This window comes from Anopheles aquasalis, chromosome 3 (assembly GCF_943734665.1).
Source record: "Anopheles aquasalis chromosome 3, idAnoAquaMG_Q_19, whole genome shotgun sequence".
Lineage (NCBI taxonomy): Eukaryota > Metazoa > Arthropoda > Insecta > Diptera > Culicidae > Anopheles > Anopheles aquasalis.
The window spans coordinates 22,643,464-22,668,095 of NC_064878.1; the positions used below are offsets into that span (position 1 = coordinate 22,643,464).

Genomic DNA, 24,632 nt, shown 5'->3' on the forward strand with positions numbered 1-24,632 from the left:
TTCGATCCGTTGCCAGTTCCTTGGCAGGTCAGGTTCGCGGACGCAGAAACATGCTAAGAAGCGTCAAGCGTCACGTAGAATGTTTTGCGATTTTTTTTCATCTTTTTTTTAAATTTAATTCTTTTTTTTTATTTCGCGACAAGCGACCACGGCAGCGACGTCCGTGCGTTCGCGTGTGTTAGTAGCGGCTAATGGGTTTAGGGGATGAGAAGCTGCATTTGGCGCAAAGATGCGACTGGTAGGGTGACGTGGAGTGGGGACACTTCACCTCCCCACGCCACACCTTCTCTCCTTTGCATTCTCGTTCGTTCGCTCGATCGCTCGGTCTCTCTCTCGTGCACCCTGGTGCCGCTGAACTCGAGCGCGCGCGAACTTCTCGCGTGTTGGCGTCGTCGGCGAGGGAGTATTGGCCGTCGGCACACATGATGATGCCGTCGTCGTGGACATCGGCATCGCGACGCGGGTTCCAAGGTTGCAAATCCCAAACAGCGCGAAACACACACCACAACCACCACCACCATCACCGTGCACCGTGCGAGAGCGAGCGAGCGAGCACGCGCGAGAGAGCGAACGGGGTTTTTTTGGGGGAGTTTTGTTTTGGGGTGGCTGAATGACACGGCGAGAGGCCGGGCGGGGTGGAGCGTGTGCAAAAACCCGAAAAAAATTCAAACCACCGTAGCGCACCGGCGGCAAGTCCAGTTGAGCGCTGTCAGCCGAGAAGGAGGTGCGCGTCAGCACCGTCGTCATTCGTCGTGCGTGCGTCGTCGTCGTCGCCATCGCCGAACCAACGCAAACACGTACCAAAACGCATTACCAAACGAACACAAACGGCCACACGATAGAGTCACCGACATTTCGGTGGACACACAGTTCCAAGTGTTGTGTGCTCTCCTCCTCTTCTTCTTCTTTATCGTGTTCAGTCCGGCGGTGTGGTTCTTCCATTTGGCAAACATCGCCAAACGCGTGTTGCAGCGCCAGTGTTTTGGTGACCCGTTCCCCGGGGTTGGGGGGGCTGTGGCGTTAAACTCCATCCACCCATGCCCATCATCCCCTTTCAGTTCGATTCAGCGTGGTATTAGTGGCGCGCGATACGCGATATGATGACGAATATCTAAAAATTTGAACAACACATACGCGCGCGCACAGGCCACAGGGGGGTGGTGGTGCTCCTGCTTCTCCTGTGCTGGCGTGACGGATTTCGGTAGAGGGTCATCGAGGCCCTCGACTCGCAGCAGAGGACACCGGCCGGAACGTAAGGTAGGTGACTTTGAGCGCAAAAGAGTGGGTCAGCAGACAGCTCGGTGACTTCGGTATTCTCGAGATCGAATGGTGATCACTGTTGTCACTCACCGATTCCTACTCCCGGGGGTGCATATTCGTGTGGCTGTAGTTGTACACTTTCCTTAGGATACCCACAAATGAGGTGATAAAAATTTGCATGCATTCGTCGTGTGTGCGAATCGAGAATTTGGAACTCGAGCTCGAGCGTGGTGCATCCAGTGCGAACCAAGGAACAATACCTACACCAGCAAAGCGGGCGCGTGCTTCCGTCATCATCCGGCTTGTAATCGTGTAGCAACTCGCACAACTACACACGAGGTACGGTGGATAATTTTGGAGACATTTTTATACCCCCAGACGTCGATGGAGTCACCTGGTAGTTCATGTTTTCGAGGGGGCTTTTCTTCCCCTCCGAGGGCGCCTAAATTTTCCTGCTGTCTCGATTTTCCCCGACTTTCACTGTTGGCTCATTGTATTTCACTTTCTTCTCGTTCGCTCGCTCTCTTTCCCCCCAACTTCGTCGTCCGGTGCAATTGACGGATTGACGTGGGGACGTGGGTCCCAGGAGCAGCAGCAGCAGGCGCTTCTTTGTGATTCCTTTGCATCGCCATCTACGATGTGCGCTCGACTCGATTAATAGAGTAATAAGCCGGCTGCCAATACATACAGCGACGGCACCAATTGCTGTCTCTCTCGCGGTCTCTCTTTTCAGCTTCTGCTTGCACCCTCATCCCCTATCGATGCACTCACCGCACCGCCTATCGTCATCCCCGCGTGGAACGGTTCGTGCAGAGCATTAAAAGTAGCAGCAAAAAAAATTGCGAATTGACCTCGGCAGAAGAGTCGAGGAATGATGGTTCCCGGCGGGGTGGTGGTGCATTTTCGGCAAACTCGCGATGTCGCCGACGAGCGCATCTCTCGCTCTCTCTCTCGATTTTGCGTTCGTTCGTGCTCGCGTTTTGCATGATGCTGGGGTTGTGCCGGGATGGTGAGAGAGATTCACTCTCAACCCCCTGCTTCACCCCTTATCCTGCACCCACTTCCAGTGCTTGCTCTTATCACGCACCAGCACGCACACTCTCCTGGCCGCTCTCGAGCGAAGCGGCACCACAGCAGCTCTCGGACACGTCGGACTGAGCTGCGAGAGCGCATCCGAATCGAGAGGGGGGGTTTGATGGTCGGTCGGACGGTCGCATCGGTTTCGGTTCTCGTGCCCGTGGTCGTGTTTCGTCCGGCGGGAACGCAGCTAAAATAGAAAACAGAGAAACACGCGCACCTCACTCTGTAATATGCCCTTTATCGGTGCGGTGGCATCCGTAGTCGTCGTCGTCGTCGCCGTCGTTGTCGTTGTCGTCGCCGCTGCCGTCGTCAGTAGCAACAGCAGCAGCAGCAGCAGGAGCAGCAGTGCACCATCATCATCCAGCACCGCCGGTCACTTGGATTATTATCATTTTGCCACCGAAAAAACCAGTGAGTGATAAAGGTTTCGGTTCCGCGCCGTTGCGTTTCGGTTGCAGTGAGTGAACGCGAGTATCCCGTCCCGGCTGTGATCACGCGGATGAGTTTCCGCGCTTTTCCTCGCTCGGGAAAATCTCCTCCCCGTTTGCTGTGATCATCACGATGAGGGAGTGCGATGGGGACGCACCAAGTAGTGTACCCTAGAAAAAGAGTAGACTGTTAGTGTTAGTGTGCATCTTGTGGTGTACTAGTGTTTGTTTGAAGAGCAACTCCATGAGTTTTGGGGCCACAAATCCTATCCTTGGGGCCACAAATCCTATCTTTGATCGCATCTTAGTAAACATTGAGCCGAACGTGGCTGGTGCTCACCATCTGGATGTTGCTGGCTCGATCCATCAGCTGCATCACACTTGGCAGCTTCATTGTGTTCCGTTTTCTGCTTCATTTTTTTCTCGCCTTCTCTACCACTTGGCCATCACACTTTTTGAGTGAGGCGCTTAAGGGACGACTAGTGAACGAGTTATGAGACCAAACCACAGATCAGGAGGACGAGAACAAAACTGCAAAGAAACGTAGAAATAGAAAAAAAGGAAGTGAATCCGTCGACTACCGCCATCGCGGCTTGACAACGACGACGACAGACGAACGGAGGTGGTGTCGCTGCCACAAAAAACCTTCCTCTCGGGAAGAGAAAAAATTGTCAAAAAAAAAACCAACGAACCAACGAACACATCATATCGTTGGTTAGATGTGTGTGCGCCTGGCGTTGGTTGTCGCTTTTCCGCCGCCGTCGTCGTCACCCGGTCAGCCACCGCGATGATCCGCGACTTTGTGTTCGCGCGCACCCGTGTCTTCTCTGCCAGTACGCGAGTGTCTTTGTATGTGTCGTCACATTTTTTGTGCGACATTTTTTCGTTTTCTTAACACCAACAGCAGCAGCAGCAGTGGCGGTGGAGGCATTAGTAGGCGCTGCAGGCATCATAGGAACCACAAGAAGGACACAAGGGGAGCGGTGTGGTTGGAAGGGAAGTTAAGAACTTCCCAAGAGTTCGCTGTGCAAGCGGTGGTGTACGGCTAACGATATAAACACACGCAGGACCCCAAAATGTCTGTCAACTAGCGCCATACTAGAGCTCGACTAGTGTGTCTACTATTGCTCTGTGTTTGTCAAAGCGTGTGTCATGAACAGCATCAAAGTAGACCGCGAAAGAGGAAACGAATTAGATGATCTGTTTCTGCTTCTACCTTGTCCCTCTTGACATCTTAGTAGAGGTAGTTAGTTGGACGTTGATCTGTTTGGTGTTGATGCGATGTAACGTTGTACATGCCACGGTTGTCGGCTTTTATTCGTTCGTCTGAAGACAAAAGGGAGCCTTCATTAGTTGGCAGGATTCATTGAATGTTTTCTTACTTAATTAGTCGCCATTCTGCATTCACAAAGCTTATCCTTTTTTCTCTCTCTTCTTTCTTCTATTCTCTCTCTCCCTGTCTACCTTTCTATGCCTTCTAGATCTCTTGTAACGCCAAGTGGAACCACCAGCTACCGAATCCCCTGGAACATTTGCTGCTCGACGACCTCCTCTCCATTTGCCGCCCAATTTGCGTTCGGCGTTCACGACCGGCGGCGGTCAGTTCCTCGCCGCGTATGTGTGTGGGTGTTTGTGTGTGTCTATGTCGCGCACCAAGTCCAACATGTAGACCGACAGAACCGACGACCACCGTGTGCGTGCGGCATGATTTCGATATGATTTCCTTCCGTTTCCGTCTTCCTCGGTTGCTTTGACGTTCCCGTCGTTTCATCTTCCTTCCTTCCTTGCGTTCCGGTTCCAGTAGTAGTGCGTTTGTTGCGTAGTGTTACGTGTGCGTCAGGATCCGTCAGGGTTCTCTTCTCTTCTACTTTTGCGACATTGCGTTCCGATAAATCGCTCTGTTCCACAAGGATTGTCGCCAAATCCCAACGCTACCGCGTGACGACGAATAACGTGCTGTTATTGTGCTATTGTTTGGTGTTGAGTTGTTCCCGAGTGAATGATTCCTTTCGTTGTTCGTCGTGTTTTCGGTTTCTCCGCCAGACACTAACTCTCCAGGAGTCACGCGTTACGCCTCTTCGTCCGACCAAAGTGATGTTGTGCAACCTACTTCGATGCGATCGTTGAGAACTAAGCACTAAGCTCTCGCACGCTGACGAGCGAAATACTGTGCCCGTGTGTTCCGGTCGGGTTCTTCAAGGACACAGCAAGGCCGTCAGCCGCCGTCAATTTTGAGAACGATTAAAAGTGCATTACCAGGGCGGAGTGGTGATCACGTGCGATGTGATTCGCTAATTTTTGGACAAAAGTTTTGCAAACCAGGCAACAAACCAGCCAGCCAGTCAGCTCTTCGCTGGACCGGTACACGAGAATTGAAATCGGTTCTTCCCGCTGCTCGGTAAAGAAAAAGAAAACCACATTTCCGGACCCGGATGCTCTAAGGTGATTGAGTGCAGCAGGCACACGACTGTACCGCCATCGTTTGCTATGATTTCTGTGCTTCCCTTGCCTGGTAACGACGGTACGGCTGCCTGGTGGCATAGCAGCAGCAGCAGCAGCAGTAGCAGTGTAGTGGCTGCTGATGGCATCAGTGAACGATTCACCTCCGGATTGGCACTCTTCTTTTGCGTGCTCTAGTGAGACTGGCGGAAGGAATACGGGGAAAACTATATTCTATTTGGTTAGTGCCAAGCCCCGGCCGGCCAACCCGGTGTGCTGCTCGGTGTGTGAAGTGTGTGGCGTGTAGTGTTGTGAGTCTTCCTTGCTTCCTGATGATTTGATTTCGGCCGCTCTTTTGCCCTTTTTCATCTATGTTTTGAGGTGAGTGTAGTTACAGTACATGTTGAGTAAAATTGCATCAGAGATATTCAATCCTTACAGTGCGCCTCCATCAGCAACGAGAGGTTTCTTGTTGTCGCAACTTCAACTTTGAAGGAAATAAAAGCTCGAAACGCAATGATAGCCAACCACTGGCTAGTGCTCAAGCATTTTCAAGGATATGAGCAAGATAAACAAGGGGAAAATTTGTACCCTTGTGCGCTGAAATCCGGTTCTATCGAATGCCTCTTGAATGTCTGACCACTCGGTGCTGCCTTCAGCGAAATGAAGATGAGTTTTATTCCTACAATTTGTATGATTACTTCCATTTGGAAGTTTAATTTGGGTCATTCTGTCATGGAACAGAACAAAATTTTTATGGAATTAGTGAAATGGTGTGCTGTAATGCTAAAACAACACATTCTGTCTTATCAAATGGAAATTTTTGGCGAGATTTCGTCTTTCAAATACTCAAACAATTTATCTTGATGTTCTCTATTGCCACTTGCCTCATATCGATGTAATTAATAAGGTTTAATATGATCCTAGAGCCGTAAACTCAATGTAGGATTTGATCACATCAGTCACTTCTTTTGGTGTTAACTCTAACATTTTCCTATTATATCTTGAATGTATCAAGAGTCTCAAGCAGTTTCTATTTTTCTACACAGAACTATTTGTACGATTTTTTATGTTTTCTTTGGTAATCTCCTTATCTGTTTACTTATCGATTCGATCCGATTCGCATTAGCGCTTTCCAAATTAATAGAAATACCGCTGCACCATCGTAATACTTTGCATAAGTCCATTTAAAATCAATGTCGTTACCGTTGCTCCATCTGAATCTACGTTTTTTCAATCAAAATTATGTTTCTCATAAATAAAGTACGATCGCTAGAGTATCATGTTGTTCGTTCAATTCTCCACAGATTGCAATTACGCCAAGAAAAAATCATACATTAACAAAATCGGAGAAATGTATTCTAGCTACTAGTTCAGTGTAACAGCAGATTACGAGTTGGTTCCTTGTGAAAAAGCTTTCCTGCGTTTACATTTATTCATGATGCTCCCAACAAAAGCTGCCACGTTTTTTCTTCTTAACAAACTACTCTTATGCGTCACTCAGCTGTATTAACCACAACCTCCCGGCACGGCACGACGAGCCACGATTGTTGTAATTGCAAGCGGAGCAAATTTAAAGTTCCAGCACAAAACCAAAACAAAAATCAGAAAACCAACTCGAAGAAGATCCTACTCACTTTGCATTCTTTGCATCGGGGGTGGGATGGATCAGGGGGAGTACGTGAGTGCTGCAAGAACCCGACCACCAACACGCGGCGACCAATATATTGACCTCCAATACTGAACCGATGTAGCCGTTGGTAACCCAGCTGTGCTGCACCACCCACCCACCAGCGTGGATCACCTTTGCTGACAAACCAAAAACCACACAACACAACATGGAAGGGTATCGAATTGACGACGAAGAAAAAAATGTTCCACTGGCAACATTGGCAGTTTATCAAAAGGTCTATGAAGCTCATTTAGGTGTTACAGTGTGTCTTATGACAACGCATGGGGCTATTAAGTTGTGATTGTCGTAAAATATGCCCTAAAATACGTTTTCGGTTGCATTGTGGGAAACATTTGCATGTTACATGTCACCACCTGAGTCACAGTCGATCACCAAAACGATTGCGATCCTCCTTGCGAATTTGATCTCAAATGAACCGCTGAGTAACGTGAAACCGTGCACGGCAACAAACACAGTAAACCTTCGAAAGCTACGTTCTGGTCTGCTCCACCTACTTCTCTACACCACACCTTCCTCAAGAAGTTACTACTACACCGCAAAACCAATCGTCACGTGCCCGAGCTGGGGCGTTTGGCGCGGGATTCTTGTTCAAGAAGAAGTTTGATTCCTGCCGGTGCTGTTGTCAGCCCCTTTTTTGGCGCAAATGACCTCTAAAACAAAAGGCGAAAAACGAGTACCGCCAGCCACGGAACACGCCGCGCGCTTGGATCATGGATCACGATCGGAACCGGTAGCGGCAATGGCAAACCTCCCGCTCAGTCTCGCGGGGGAAAAGGCGGGTGGTAGGAATGTGTGGAAGCAACGCAAAGTGGGCGATAGAATGAGCCCAAGCAACCGGTGTGGACGCGACCCGAGAAGGCCCGGGTGGTGGGTGCAACGTTGCCAAAAAATGAAGCAAAAAAAAATGAACGGCGACAACCGGTCCGTGGCGGCCTTTTTGGTGGTGTCGTTGGCCGCTGCTCCGTTGCTGCTGTCGACGTCGTCGTCGTGGTCGTGGTTTTAGTGTTGGTCGCTTGGCGGGCAAAGCGAAGACGATAATTGCCAGAAACCGCGAAGATGCGAACTCCAACGCAAGAGAACAGACACAGAGAGAGAAGAGAATATGAAACAGCCTGCGCAAATACCGAGAGCGAAACCAGCTGAACGCAACAGAACGTACACACCTTGCAGACGTAGAGGCATCGCAAACAAAGTTTTGTTGAAGGTTCTTCTTGGGCCATGCAACTCTCATAACGGGAGCAATTGATAGTGGTAGAGCCGTTCTACTGAGTGATTTCGCTAGCAGCTTAGACGAATCGTTTATTGAATCACAAGCCCCCGGGGTGGGCGATAAGGCTGAAGACCGGTTGTGGATATAGGATAAACGATTGTCGTCGTAGGTGTCACGCTGGTGGTATGATGATGATGAAGGCGGGCCAGTGATTTGGCCATGACATTTGGCCATGACATTTGAGATTCGTCGGATTATCGGTGTTTCGAGGACTGTTTTGTGAAGAACATAGGCATTAACACTGCAACACTTTGCTAAATCCATCCCTTTAGCGGATTTGTTCTACAAATAATGCTTCTAATCGAAGTTAGTGCATTAAAATTGGCAGTTCAGTATAAAATGCTTGTTTTCAACATCTCCTTTTTATCATTCTTCTCTTGATAAATAACACATACCTACCAAGAGCCCGTTTGATTCCAAGGATTTAGCGTCGAATGCAATCGAATGGAAGTTGTTCTATGATCTTTGTCAATTTTTGGTATCCTGAGACAAAGCATTAGAGTTCAATTGAATAACCAGTAGTTCATTTGTTAAAATTCTAGGTTGATACTAAAATCAAATTATTTCTGTTGCTACCCATCGTTCAGCTTTCTAACACTTGTTTCGCGCAGCTTATAGTCGAGGCTACGTCTGGTCCAACTCCGGTCTCTATCCTTCTGCCCGCCAATTCAACTGTTTGCTCAAATGCTAGAGAATTGAGTTGAGTTGCCGCTGCAGGTTGTTGCAGTCTGTGCCATATAAACGGTATCGAAAAAAATAAACGCGAAAAAGAACCACAGGAAGAAGCAGTCCAAAAACCACGGCCATAAAATTGCCGGACAGACCGGATAACCGAATTCCTGGAACTCGTTTTGCAGCTAGATGATCTGCTCCCACCGTGATCGCGGGCACGAGCTCGCGCGGGACTTGCCAAAAACGCGATAGCAAGCAGCACGGTGCACGGTGGTTACGGTTGAGGTGGCCAGATGATCGAGCCGTTTGATGAAGGTCATGGACTTGATGGTTTGTGTCGCCTGGAGTGGGCCACGTAGAATGCACCAGCGCCATGCGATGGCCGCAGCTGAACACGCTGGCGAGTGTTGCACAAGTTGTGTAGAAGCGCAAATCGAAAGCGCAACAAAGCTGCAGAGTGTTTGAAGTTTAGAGTTGTCAGAAGGTGAAGAGAGACTTCTACAAAAATTATCTAGAAAGTTGGAACCACAAACCAGTGCAGATCAAATGCGAATCCGGCGTGGAGTGTATCAGGTTAGTGGCAAGGTGCTCCACAACGTTAAGCGTCGGTTTGGCCTCAAAAGAGTGAAGATATATGGTATGGTGTGCCTCCTGCTGTGACACCATCGGGCATAAATCCTGACATCCATTCATGCAAATGTCCAATGGAACTCGGCCACTGCCCGACTACTCTCTTTCTCTCTGAGTTGCCACAGCGTCGAATCGACGATTAATGGACGCAACAACAGGTTCGATTAGTTTCGCTGCATCCTGGGGACGCCGTTAACCTACCATCCATTCCGAGTCCCATAGGAAAAACTAGAGTCATAGACAGAGAGAGAGAGAGGAAGTATTTAACGCTGAGAATCCGGGGCACGCACGCATCGCGATACAGTTTAACCACAATCCGCCCAGATAACGGCTGGTAGATTTATAATTCAATTCCTGTCAACTTCGACGACGACTCACGGTCGACCGTGGTCATCGCAAGGTCCCTTGTAGCTCGTAAGTGCATGGACCCCCTGTGGCCAGCGTGCGTGCCATTCAAAGGCGATCGATTTCGATTTGGCTTCAAGTGGCCATTGAGTCGTGAGTCATGTAGCCGACTAAGACGATGTGGTAGACATAGCGACGACTGAGACCTTATCCGAAAACTTGCTAGAAGCTTTCGTGGTGGGCACTAAGCTCCTGGTTGCTACCTCTTGACGATGGCCAATACAAAACAATCTCAAGTCTCGAGATGTCCGGGCATGGAATCCGGGATTCACGTAATTTCGTGACGAGCAGTGTTAAGATTTGTGCGAAATCGGAAAAAAATATTACGAGCGCATGACCCATGGAGCATTCGAGCCCTCTTCCTTCTCGCTTATCGACCTATGCAGCTCCGATAAGATAAGAAGCTTTATCGGTCACGTCAACCAAGACCACGCACGGACTAGGTTCGCCAACGTTTTTTGGCAAACTCTTTTTGTTTATCTTTGTTTGGCGACAAGTGCATAGTCGCCACGCATTCGGTCAGCTTCTGGAGCTTCTTCTCTACTTTGCTTACGCGGCATAGTTTGAACTACGGTTGGATTCCCGGTTAGTGCACGATCGGTCGATTAGCTTGCCACAAGTTCCGGTCACCACCTGTGGACAAGTCAAGGGCAGTGAGAGCGCAGCCACTTTGCCAAAAATGGACATTAATTTCGCATTACGCTATAAAAACTTCATCAGCACACGTACTCGTAGGTCGGTCGCGATGCATCACTGATCGCAAGTCCGCGATGATTATCCCCCCCCCCCTGCCCCGGGTGCCATCCGTCCACCGTTCGACGATTGTTGGCCCCTGGTCTGGTCATAATTTGGAAGTTTAACTGGAATGTTATTGCACTTCGCCTGTTACACGTTTATAGGGTAGGTGCCGGCTGGGCTGTTGAGCTGTTGAGTGTTGCGTTTCTCTTCTTTCAGTTGAATGCCAGTGGCTTGCATAATGACAGTTTCGGTGCATTGTGTGTGAGTGTGTCCAGCGGAGAAAAAGGGTGACTTCATTAGCCGCGCTCAGGACTGGACGCGGGCACGCCGGTGGGCTCGTTAAACGTGGCCGTGGATTTTGCGATGCCGTTGTTTTTTTTGCGTTGGATGGAAGACGAAAGATGCAAAGTGTGGCGCGGAATTGTCTTTCCAATTAGTGGAAGGATCAACTGGCGGTTGCTGGGGGCTTTTACTGTCGTATAAGGAGATGAGAGTGCCAATTCAATTGCCTCGGAAGGATGTAATGTATTGTAAATCTGTTGACTTTTCATGCGTGGCATTTTGGTTTTTTTCAATTGTTTTTTTTTATTCAAGGTATTTTTTTTAATTAGCGCTGTATTACACAGAAAAAGGAGCTTTTGGAGATCGATTATCAATATTCAATTTGAATGAAATTGCTTATCTGTTCATTGAACTTTTAAGACAGTAGAACATTTGGATTAAATAGAATTTTCGTCAATACCAAGGGATGCAGTTGTGTATTTCCCTATCTTTGGAATTTTATAACCTTTTCTTGATTAATCTAATTTTGCCGATGATGCATAACATCATTAACGTTCTAAAGATTAAATTATTTAGAATAATAGAGTACATGATTATACTCGGACCTTCTTTCATGTTTCAAATTATTTTCAAATTCTTTAATTTGACTTTCTTCGAAAATCTTGTTTGATGTACATTTTAATGAATTATAGACAATTGTTAGAGGATATAATTTGATATCTGATGAAAAAAAATCACGTTCACCTAATGGCAACATCGTACCACAAAAGAATTGATTCCATAACATTAATTTAGATTCAAATAGGTTAGCAGTTTGGTTATCCAATCTAATTGAATGTTATGTTAAAAGCATTTTAAGATTTCTTTTATGTGTGTTTATGTTTTCATTTAAAATAGATAAATTTTAATTTTGTTGGTTTAGCAGTATTTGGAACCTCAATATTTTCTCACCTTTTCCTTCTTGTTTTTACTCATTTACTTAAGAGAGATTCCAAAAACTGTTCTCATCCTTAAGCCACATTGACTTTAGTTTCTCCATCCTTTCGAAAGGACATCCGCTGCAATGGATGGCCATCGCTGATTTTGAGTAAAAACATATTATCTTTTACTTGTCGCAGCCATCGTCAACCCTTAATTCCGCACCAAAAAACGTGTCAATCAATCGCGTCATTTGCCAACCCCTCATTCATGCTCAAGACACTCGAGCGGGCGGTACATCAGAGAACCAACATGCACCAGCATCCCTCCATGGCTGGCGGACGAAGCAGGATGGAGCGAACGGTGGGCTTAAGTATCATTTGAAGTTTCACCGATCGCTGATTGAATTGTCCATCGAAAAGTTGATGGGAGCTTGTTGTTCGATGTCACTGCCAATGGCACCATGGCCGGGGGATTATTTTTTTACCATTCCCACCCATCACGATTCCGTTCGGTCAGGTCATGTTTGCGGAAGGCTTCTGGCTAAGGGGTTCCGGGGCTCCAGCTTCCAAGATCCGCATCCCGCTGATCGAGTTTGCTGATACGGAAACTTCAATTTCCAATGTATTTTTTCTCTGTTTTTTTTGCTGGTCCCTGGTTTGGGTGTCTCCCAGCGTCACGGAGCTGCAGCGAATGCATTTACAATTTGGCGATGCGCATAAATTATGGTCCGATGCAGAAGCCTGTCTACCGTTGGATCAACACAGCGGAGCATCATTTGCACATTCATAATAAAATTAATTTCGATGCGACATAATTCAATTTCCATGTTTTCCGGACAATTTTCAGCGATGGGGGGGAGGGGGGGCAGCCCCGATGCTCAGGCTGGTCAATTTCGATAGTAGCTGCCACTGTGCGTTGGTGCGGGGACATTATTTTCGTTTCTCTTTTCAGCGGCATCTCTTTTTGTGCGTTCACCTCCCACCGGGGGCATCACGGGTGCCTCAACGCTCGAAACCCGTTTGAAGTAACCTATCGAGAGATGATCTGTGCTGTGCTATTGGAAGCTACTTATTCGTATCAGGTTTTATCATTCTAGCATTCTGGAACGCTGAGATCGATATCAAGCAAACGTTCCTCATTGTGCGCGTAGTTTAACCATTCCCAGCATTAATGCAGGGTAAAAAGATGTTTTGAGAAAGCTATTTGATCATCAAAAGCTGGTTCAATGTTCAAAATTCCATGCCGAACAGCCATAGTTAATGCCATGTGCGCAGTGGTGCCCGGGAAAATTGTTTTCGTTGAAAAAAAAAAATAAACTCTCTGTGACTCTGCAGTCCTGCATTATTCGTGCTCTTGATACCTCCTCCCTATTTATTTTTTTCGAATTATCTTTCTCTCTCTCGCACACACACCGTAACTCATGCGTGTGTGGAAAGGGAGAACCGAAGCATCATAAAAAGCATTATCGATTCACACCAACGCACCAACGTAAAAGCAACGGGGGTTTTCGGCGATTTCGATAGCGCAAATATTCCGCGACCATGCCGTGCACCGTGAGCGACCTGGCAGTAAGTAGCGGCCTGGCGCTGCTGTGTGATGGAAGGGATATTGATTTTTATGTCGGTTGCACTGCCCTCGTCCTTACCACTCTCTGGTGGGGCGTCCTCTCCACCAGACAAGAAAAACATTCTGCATTTATATTGGGAAAAATGTGCATCAGTACGCAGCGAGCGAATGCAATGCAGCGCCAGTATATCGGTGCTGCCGGATGGTGGTCGTTGTTTTTCTGGGCGGAAATTGTACAACATATTTGGAAACGAGTTTTCGGAGCGGCGGGCTAGTGGGCGGGGGTTGTTTTTTTTCGTTCGTTCGTTGGTTTATTTTTTGTTTTTCTGCAGCGAAACCCTGTCACTGCGTTCGACGTGCGATGCTGCTAGCGTGTTTTATCGTAAAGCTGGGCTTCTTGCCTGAACACAAGCAAAACGCACACCGACAAAATGCAATTGCATTATTGCATCGTGCACCGAGCCAGGCTTACAGGGAGCCCCTAGCTGTGCTGTGCTGCTCGTTGCTTGGTGTGAGATAAGCAAAACAACAAACAAACAACAACAATAAACGCGGGGACGGGCTTTTAATCAGTGCGCACCTGTGCGCAGCGACAGTAGCATCATCGCGTCACCCTTATGTGCTGCAGCGGTGTCAGCAGCAAGCGAACGCGCGCGAATGGCCATGTTCTGGGCATTATTTTTCCACGAAACAAAAACAAAACATGGAACAAACATGCGCTGGCAGTCCCGTGCAGATAATGATGTGCATTGTGTATGTTAATGTTTAATTGAAAACTGAACATCACGCCTAACGCCAAACGCACCCTTATGGTCATCCTGCCGGGGCGGGTCGGTGCGAGTGCATCTGGACGAGGCGACGGAAATTGCAAATTCTCCCCTGGTGGGCCCCAACTCTACGAGCTCCAACTCCGTTAAAAGGATAATGGAATGGTAGCCAATCGCCTCTCGGGGTGAGTTGAACATGCAAATCAGGTACTGATGAGTGAAAATGGCTCGTCCATAGTAGTTGGGAAGGTTTTTCCCCCCTTTTTTTAGTATATTTTCCTGCGTTTTCCGGCAGTTGATTTAATGAACTTGACTATTAATTCGATGTTTGCTGCAAGTGGACAGTTTTGTGAAGGTGCACCATTATTTAATGACACTGGCATGGTGCGGGACGTTGTGTTGCAGATGGCGCTACAGTACCGTTAAGGATCAGTACCAGGAAATGGTAATGTTGGATAAATGCACGCATCGCACCTTTTTACGTTGATTGTCCATAGCTATAGGCTTTGCATGGTTCAAAATTATGAGAGTTATGCTCCAGGTTTTGTATGTTTAATACATATCACGAGCTTCGAAATGCTCCCTCAGCCAATTCAATTACAGCTATATCGATTGTTGGTGAATCATTGAAATGATTTGCACATTTTTCGAAAGGATTTCAAACAGCGTTTTTAAAAAATCTTCATAATCAATGTTTGTAAAATTCGCTGAGCAGTTACTGCTGATCAGTAAGGTTTTTGAGGAAAGGTATTAGTTTAAATTTTAATTGGTGTGATGCAATCAATGGCTCTAGATTTATTTTGCCCTTTTTGTAACACAACCAATGCGTATTATTTTACTAGTTTAATTTAAAAAAACTGTTTCTCAGGATAAAGTTGTATCCGAATTGAATAACGGTAAGCTGTTTTTGGCTGCGGTTTAGTTGCTAAATCTCAGATGATGAGATTTAACATAAGCCTGATTCCAATTGGAAGCAAATAATTGCTGTAACAGTAATGAAACTAATCAGTACAATTGACGCAATGCTTTATAGAAATACTCGATAGGGGCATATGATTGTGACAGAAAATTTTCAACGAATTTTCGGCCGAGCCAAAATACAAAAGTTATTCCATATTTATTTATCTGATGCACGTACAAAACGCAATGAAACATCGCTTATTTCTTCACGGCAAATATTGTTTTTTTTCTAATACTACTAATTTACTGCTAAAGGAATCCATTGAATTCTTTCTCTATACTAACCATTATTGCGTCTTTACGAAAATATTTCCACCAAAGACTTCACCGCAACTTTGCGCCAGTCCACCGACTCCAACGAAAGGCGTCACATTTGGGGATTTATTTTTATTAAGAAAACTGATAGATAATGGTCAAACAAAGATCATTCATTCGCCACAAACTGAATACAATTTTAATTAACATTGCCACATTTCTATCACCCCTCGGATCAACCCACATCCCGCAGACGCTCGCTCCATCTCTCTGCGTGTTCCTTGCGATCTTTTCTTTGTTCACGACCAAATGTGCCGCAAATATGGTGCAACGCAAATGCATCCGCCATGAGATGCATTTCCTTCCTTGCCTTCCAACGCACCCACAAAACACCGAAGATGTGCGCGAGCTCGTGATGATTTTTCGCGCCCTCACCCAGAGGATGCCAAAAAAAGAACCAAGACCGAGACCGGGATCCCGGGTCGCAAGGAAAAATCGAAAGAAAGGAAAAACCCCGCGTGCTCGCCGGTGCATCTGTCGCATCCGCAGCGTGTGCGTGCAGGCACTGGTGTGCATCCGACGTACCAGTTTTCATTGCGTCTTCCGCTGCTTTTCGTTCCGTTCAGCTGTTGGCATTTCTTCGTGGCCCTTAGCTTGGTGGGATGTGGATTTTCCCTCTTGTTTTCCCTCACTTTTTTCCGCCCCGGTGCGATCATCGCGATGTCCAACACCGAGACAAAGAAAACGAGAGTTCAAAGGCGCCGTGGAAATGGAAAGTGCAACGATAAATTCTGCGAAGAAATAAATCTTCGCCTTTCCGGGCGCGTCGGTGCTCACCGGCAGCTCGTGTGCTCTGTCCTCACCGGGGACCGCCAGACCACGAGCCAAATTAGTTCATAGTGTGGAATGTCCTTTTGTTGAAGGACTTTAGGATTGACATGGTCGTGGAGTTTTGAATGAAATTTAATTTTAAATAACTATGCCAATGCGAGTAATTTTTTGAGAGTCACCAATAAGCAGCTTAATGTCGATGTTAAATTACTTTCCTGTCCCTTGTACATTGCACATTTTATATTTTTGTGCAAAACATACTCCTCTCGCGAACTGGAAACTCGAAGCGAGGATGGAACCGCGAATAAAAAATCAATAATGTACGTCACCGGGAGGGGGTGGGGCAGGGATGGCTTGTGTGTTCACTCTGCTCCCCTCTCCTCTACACGTACACAACATCATCGCCATTTGGCAATTTCGGAACGATCGCAACGGTGCTTCGACTGGACTCCGGCAATTGGAAACCGGGTGGGGGGAGGAGGAAATGATTTTTTTCGATTTATTTTAAAAACCCTCCCGCCACACACAAACAGAAGCAGTGCGTTGGTCAAGTCTCTCCGGCGCTCATGTGTGCACTCGTCGGGGGGTCCTGCAGTGGCAGAAGCTGGAAATGCAGCCGCCACCACCATCATCGTTTGGTTTTGCGAGCGAGCATCACCACCCAGCGAGGAAATAATAGATTGATGGTGATGGGGCTGTTGGGTGGGTGGGATTTCCACCACCACGCGACACGTCACCATCAGGGCTCTGCTTCCCCCCGCGTCCAAAAAAGCAACCCCTGCCCTGGGATGGTGATGCCACTTACGCTTTGGCTACTTGCTGGCCGGGGGATCAATCGATACAGCGCGTCGCCTCTCTCTCTCTCTGGCTCTCTCTCTCTCTCTCTCTTGCTCTCTCTCTCTCTCTCTCTCTCTCTCTCTCTGCCTCTCTCTCTATCTGTCGCAAGCACACATAGGGATGGATAACACCCCTACATCGCCTCCATTTTTTTTTCTACCCCCTTTCCAACAGCAGCATCATGTCGCCTGCATATCGAATGGAGAGTCCAGCAGCAGCAGCACCAGCAGCATCCCGATGATGCCACCGAAATTCGAGCTCGCGATGCTCCCGTCTCGCTGCTCATGTTTTCGATTTTTATGTGCTACCCCACCCACCCAACACATACCCACCGGAAGCAATGAGAGCGGGCGGGAAATGGAGAGGCAAAGGGAAAGAGGCCTAGAGAGTACATGCACGCATTTCGCGAACCGATTCAACCGGACCCAGCCGGCCGCCCGCCTGTCCGTTCGCGCATACTTGCTCACAACATATAAACCCCCCCTCGTGACCACTTGGTGCAGTATCCGCCGAAGGGGGAAAGGCTTATAATGAAAAATCAGCCACCAACTCACCGCACCCCTTCGATGCTCCACGAACGGTGAATTGAAAAATCGCGTCGCGCGGAAAAACTCCAAACAGCGCGTCCACTGTCCTCGCTCCCAGCAGAGAGAGAGAGAGAGAGAGAGAGAGAGAGAGAGAGAGAGAGAGAGAGAGAGAGAGAGAGAGAGAGAGAGAGAGAGAGAGAGAGAGAGAAAGAGATGTCCTTGGGAGTATGGGGCTGCTGGGGTTTGCTTCTGATTGCCTTGCGATGTATGTATGCGTATCCATACGCTTGTATGTGTGCAGAGTACGATAGGCAGCAGCAGCATGAACGATGATGATGGTGATGCTGTTGTTGATGATGGACATCATTATAATTTAAAATGAAATTTTAAATAAAGTGGCCAGTGCGTGGGAGCTAAGGGCGGGAGGAAATAAAGAGCGGGAGAGAGTGGAGAGTGGTGTGGTTGGTCGTGTGGACCGTCCAGCCATGTGCGGTGTCCAATTAAATACACAAATGAGCCTCCCTTTCCCTCCTGGGCCTCGCCCTCTCAAAGTCATCACTAGACTCACGGTCGCATGATCCTGGCAACCGACTCCTGGCGCTAAAGCCTGGCCGAAGGGTTCGAGGAATCCCAGGAACAAAAAAAAGGGATTACATAGAAACAGATTAACCGAAGGGCGGGTGGGCGACGACGACGGCGACATTGATAATGAGTGAAAGGGGGTGAATGAGTGGTCGCTGCTTCGGTGCCCCCGGTTCGATCACATAATGCCGGTGCGGTCAATACATAGCGAAGCATTCGTTTATACTTCCTCGAAGCCCTGCTCAGGGCTCAAGCTACTCCGGGTATCTGTGACGGTGGAAATGCGTGTGAAATGCAGCGAAAACCCGTTCGCGCTATGTGACTGGGTGCGTCCCGGGCTGCGAGAGGATTTGTACGATTCGATTTTATGTTAAACAGGGCTTCCTGATGCTGTCTAGCAGCAGTTGGTGTGGGGAATCGTTACCCAGCGGTAGAATATCGGTATTTTGCCCAACCAACGGCATTGAAGTTTCCTCATTTTCCATGTTTTTGGCAGTAATTGAAATCGTTTCGTTTTATCATTAATTAGCTTTTTATGAGCAACGGCGGAATTTCTAGCTTGGGATTAAAGCATTTTCCATCATTGTTTTCGTTTTCCAATTTTACAACGTTTTCTGAAAAATGTATTTTCGAATATAAGTAAACTAGCTTTTATGGAAGATTCTGAAATTATCCAACAGCTTCTGCTCACATCCTTACAGTCATGTAACTCTATCTTAGAGCCCCTGGTTGTGATACTGAATTTAGTATTAAAGTTCTTCTGAAAATTAAATCTGAATCAAAACTGACCTCAGCATAAATAACATAGTCGCTTATAAAATTATATTCCGTCCTGCATGTGTTTATGCTGACGGCTAATATCATCTCGATAAAAGAGAAAACATTATTAAACACTTTTCAAATTCACTGATAATTAAACTTCAGTCGAATACATTTCTTCAATAGAGTACTTGTTCTCTAGATCAGATTCTTTATACAATACATGGCACCAAAAAGCAGAAAAAGAAATATTGCAAATGAAATATATAGATTTTTTGATACAGATTTTTCTCAAAATAATATTTACGCCAAACAAAACTCCTCCAATTCATCTTGCAATCAATTGTTGGAGGCAACGTCAACGTGAATCGATGGCATAAGAAGGGACATACCCTGGAGTGTAATCCTACGTTAGCCATCCTGATGATCAAAGTGATATCCAATGCCACCAAACATTTGAAGTACCATTACCGCTGTTACCATTCATCGCATCCAAGATGTGGAACCATATCTTCGTAACATCAAAACCAATAGTGCACCCAACTCCATTGCAATGACCTAACCCACTATCCAGCACACAAAGGACTCGAACTGCAGGTTTTCCTGCTATCCGGGAGGGAGGTCCATTCTTCTTTTCCATTCATTTCAAATTGGTTTCCAAGTCATAGAGTACGCCCGGAAGAGACGTGATCTTTACGGTAGACGCTCTACTCCATAAAAATCCGCCCGCTAACACACACCGCTGGGTTTTTGGGGCGAAAAACCACCATGATCTCGAGAGGTCCGGCGAGTTGGTCGAGACATCACGACGCGCCATTGGCCGGTTTGAAGTCGGTTGAAGGTGCTTCATTCGGTTTCGAACCGGTCACAATTTAGCTCAGTTTATAGCCTCCATTCGGTACCGAACCTTACGATGCCGGCCCCTACCCCAGCCGATGACCCAACCACAATTTCTTGAAGTAACCAGTGATGGCCATACTTCAGCTTCGGGACATAAAGTTATTGAAATCAGATGTTCGTGGAAGGACCTTTGAAACTCAAGAAACTCTCCCAAAGTAACACATCTCACATCTCTGTCGCCCAGAGATAGAAAGGTCTGTCGCCCAGAGATAGAAAGAAGGATTTTCGGTCTGACTGGCCTTCAACAAGGCCAACGAAAAAAGTCCCACCACCCAAGGACGAAAAAAATGACGACCCACCACACCCAACGTGAGATCGACCGATGTGCTATAAGCATAATATAAGAACTGGTGTGCAAGCACCAGCGCAGCATCGAAGTGAAACAGGACACAAGTAGGGTGCAGCGGGGGAGAGGGGTCTTTTAAATTTTTATTTTTCCATGCGTACGACGACAGGCAGCAGGCCAGGTGCGACAGGCCCTGTTACCCGACAGTCGTATGTGCGGTGCAGAGGAACATGCGGTTCTCGGTGAACCGGAGCCCAAGCCAAATGCAACCCCCCCCCCCCCACGGAGCAAAAAAATCCAGCCGCCACTTGTATGTGTTAGCGAGTCTGTGCTGCGCGAGCAGTAGGGGAAATGGGAAAAAAACCCAGAAAAAACGGAAAAAATCCCCCAAAACGCGCCAACATTATCAACGAAAATGCTCACTCTCTCTGTCGCTTGCTATCTCTCTTTTTCGGTCTAGCACCCTGTTTCTGGTTTGGTACAGTCCCCAGCAAACAAGCCGGTAGCACCAGGCTCCCCATGTGGTGGTGTGTCTGTAGTAGGCAAGGTCTGCGCTGTGTCGATGATGCTCTCTCGCCAGGACGAAAAAAGGATATTATATTTTTGCATCTGTGTTTGAGGGAGGATTTTTTTTTTATGTTCGAACCACCGTTCCTAGCCACCATCAGAGTGACGAGAGCGAGAGAGAGAGAGAATAAACCCCCCCCCCCCCCCCGGAACCACCCTCACCGTGGCAATAAAGGAATAAAATTTGAAGCATAGAAACGACATTTAATACCGATGCACTGCCTCCTCCCGGGGTCCGCCGGGTCTGATATGCCGTGGTGTCTCTGTGTCGGTGATGGTCCTCTCTCTTTTTTTCCCTCCTGTTTTTTTTGCTCTACCACCTGCTCTTTCATCGCGGTTCGCGTTTCATGTTCGCGTTCGAGGTGCTATGCTGGAGCGCTCGTCCATTGGAATCGATTTTTTTACTTTTCGTCCTCGCACAAGGCCTCGGTATCTCACCTTCAGGTAGCCGACGTGACTATGGTACGATCATCCCTTCATTATGCTTTATCAAATGAACAAAAGAAGTTTGCCAAATTTGCTATTTAGCTGGGATTCTTTTCTTTTTGCCGTTGATGCTGTGGATCAGGATAACGTCACCAGATGCCGGAGGTTGAGGGTGGCCGCACAGGTGTGTCAGTGTGTGGGTCCTGTTCAGCCTCATATCCCGAATTTAATGTTCTCGAAAGCGACCAATTTCAGTGAAAAAATGGGGGGGATTTTTTTTTTCGAGGGAGCATTCCGTTTTCTCCATCCGCATCTCTGCTCCAGACATGCCGGAGCTAACTGAGCCACCGATGAAGGTCAATCAGTCCCATGTAGAGGACTAGATTCTTTTTTTTTTTATTCCCTTCGATCACTCTCGAAATGGTCGGACAATGTCCAGTTTTCAAGGGAAGTTTGACCAGACTCGTGCCTTTGTATGCGTGTGGGTTCGGAAAAAGGAAAAATCTATCCCCACACATTCCCATTCCCATGTGGTATGTTCCAACACACGACCATCCAGACTACCACCACCACCACAACGAACGAGGACCGGGAGAGAAATCGGAGAGCAGCCAGCCAGCCAGCCAGAACCGGAGAGACTCGGCGGCGTATCTCGGCAACCGACCGACCGAACACGCCAAAAACAACAAAGATTCTTTTTTTTCTCTCTCTTCCATTTTATTTCCCAAATTCACCCCCTAGTTGTGGTAGGGCGCGCGACAACCAGCAAAAAAATCCAATAATCATTGGGGATGCATGGGGATGGGGTGCCAGCAGCAGCAGCAGCAGCGAAAAAAGAAATGTGCGCGCACATTTGGATGTATTTATTTTTTTTCTGGGAGGGGTGAGTGAATAAAAAAGAACTCTCACCCTCGCGCGCCTGTATGTGTGTCTGTGTGTGCCTGGCCCAACATTTTCCACCTTGACCGCCTAGCCTTGCCGGCGTCGCGCCATGCCGCCGCTACCGCCGCCATCGTTGTTCTGGCCGGCACTAATGGTGACGACGGTGCGCATGCTAGGCCAACAGACAGCCAGTGTACAGCACCACCACCACCACCACCAGCAGCAGCAGCTCGACCAGCAGCACAAAGAGCATGATGATGAGGTGCAGAACCGGTGTTTGGTAGGTGGTGCTAAGAAGGGTAGAAGGTGGGGGGACCATTTTTTTCTCCCTTCGAATGGAGCTGGTTTTTGGAGAGCGAAAAAAAAAAGCCCGATCCGATGACCGTCCGAATGCGCATACGTGTATGTGTGATTCTGATGCTAGGATGAAGGCTGAATGTGTTGGTATATAAGGATCTTCCGGAGGAGAAAAATCCTCGCGAAATCGCAGCACCCCCCCTGGAGTCGAGTAATGATATAAAGCGAATGGAAAATGCTGGAAATTCGCTTTTAAAATGATTACTTATAAAAAAACAGAACCAAGCTATTATGTGAGAGAACGTCACGTAGATTGGTTTACTAATTACCTTTTCTTTTACTTCCTTTTTCCTACTTGACAGATGACGATCAATAATGTGACGTGTCAATTGAACTAAAGAAAGCAAAGGTAAGGAGGATCCTTCACTAATTATAAAAACAAATTGTTGCAGAATAATGAAAAACAATATAATGAAATAAATCAATGTAGTTAAAGTACTTAAATAGATCTTCCAGTATTAGGAACATCGCTGCAAATTAAAAAAGTTCCCAAAAAGCTCTAATCAAAAGACGCACGTTGTTGATCTTCTCTCACGGCTCGGGAAGTCAGACGAACTAAAACAACTCCCTTTTTGTTTTTACTCGTCCTTCCCTGAGTGAGTTCTGAGTTCCGCCAGTGCGAGGAATGTTTTAGTTTCCTAGACCGCACCAAAGCAAACCTACGACACTACGCTGGAGCTGCACTTTCTCAACTTATTATCGAGTGTACTGCTCTCTCTCTCTCTCTCTCTCTCTCTCTCTCTCTCTCTCTTGCTCTCTTTTGGATAATCAGAATCGGGATATCCTGTACGAAACTCATAATCCTTCCAGCGTCTGGCACGAGGCCTGTAGCCCCCTGGCAGTTTGATGTCTCCCGAATTCAATGCTGCTCTCACTGCCGTTGTCTTGTTTTTCTTAACAATCCACCCCCTAGAGAGAGAGAGAGAGAGAAAGGAAGAGAGAGGGCCAGAGTGTGACTCACTCCTCCGTTTCCCTTTTTCCCCTTTTTTATGATTTGCCTCAACTTTCGAGACTCTCAAGTCGATTTCCTTCCGCCGGCTCCTCCTCCTCCTCCTCCTTGGCGTCGTCGTCGTCGGCAATCAAGTTTATGAAAACACTGATCTCGGTCAACACACTTTCGTCTTTCGGGATGGGGTGGTCTGGTGGGAATAGCGAAGCGACGCGACGTCTGACAAACGAAGCGCCATGATGGTGGTGATGGTGGTATGTGTGCTCGCGCTCTCGCGTGCTGCCCGGCTTCGGGTGTGCCCCGTATTTATGGTCTTCGCGGCGGTGGGATACCGGCTGAGCATCTTATTGTTTTGCTGGCTGCTGCTGCTGGCTGCTGCTGGCACCCCCAACTACCGTGGGAGGACCACCGTACTACACCGCTCCACCCACTAAACAAACTAAGGCGAGCTACCACGTGCTGCTTGGTGCTTGCTCTCGTGACGACGACGTCTGTTCCGTTCGGTTCGGTTCTTCGTTCGTCCTGTGGCCAGCAAACAGCTGATGGTGGCGGAGGGCTTTCCGTTCCGTCGGCATCTTACCGGGTGGGGGGTGGGCGGACCGGTGTTCTGGGTGAATGAGCGACCGAAGCGAAACACGATAGGAACTACATCATCACTATCACCAACGAAAGCGATCCGGTTGCCTCTGTTGAACGTCATCGTCGTCGTCGTCGTACACTCATTAGGGTTTTCCCTAAACAAACGCTCGCTCGATAGTGGGTTCAGGGGGCAGCTTGGCCTGCCCACTCGTCTGATGGCTTCGTTGCATTTGTTTTCTATTCTCAGCTGGTTCCATCGCGCGCGTGTTCGCTTTCTCTCTCGCTGGTCTAGGCGCGTTGTTTATGGTGCGATCTATGTGCACGTGCTTCTGACAAATCGCGCGGGCGACTCGCGAGGAGAGCTCATGCACGAGCGCAACAGTGCAACCTGCAGCAACAGCAGCAGCAGCAGCAGCATCTGAATGCGTTTGGCGCCAATTCGACCTCGCGTGAAGTTGCATTAATGTCGTTCAGGAGCGTTCTTCTTATGCATTTATGAGCCGGGTTTCTGTTTGAGGCGGTTCCATCTGTTGTTAGTGCGCGAGAGAAGGAATAGAGATGCATTAAATAGGCTCTTTCTTGGAAATTGCGCTTAAGTCACTTTGATGATTGTTGTTATTTGCTGCGAATTTCACTTTGATCGCCTTCTCACGATGATACCATACGGAAAGCATGATTTTTTATCATCAAAAAATGTGTTCACTTTTGCTTTATGACAATAAAGAGCAATTAGGTGGAATACGTGCTTCAGTTTAGCATGTTTAGCTCTCTCTTAGCTGGAATT

At 47.6% G+C, this 24,632-nt stretch overlaps 1 protein-coding gene across 4 annotated transcripts in view; it reads left to right on the plus strand.

Moving 5' to 3' along the window:
• Positions 1–1,126: 1,126 nt before the first annotated feature.
• LOC126575129 (uncharacterized) overlaps positions 1,127–24,632 on the plus strand; it is a 41,246-nt gene continuing 17,740 nt past the window's right edge. For 3 of the 4 annotated variants that reach the window (XM_050235677.1, XM_050235679.1, XM_050235680.1), the window contains exons 1-3: positions 1,127–1,257; positions 4,250–5,588; positions 22,623–22,669. The gene's annotated coding sequence lies outside the window, so the exon portion shown is untranslated. Of the gene's footprint in view, positions 1,258–2,659; positions 2,752–4,249; positions 5,589–22,622; positions 22,670–24,632 lie in introns of those variants that run through there. The other variant, XM_050235678.1, reaches the window with a different exon arrangement.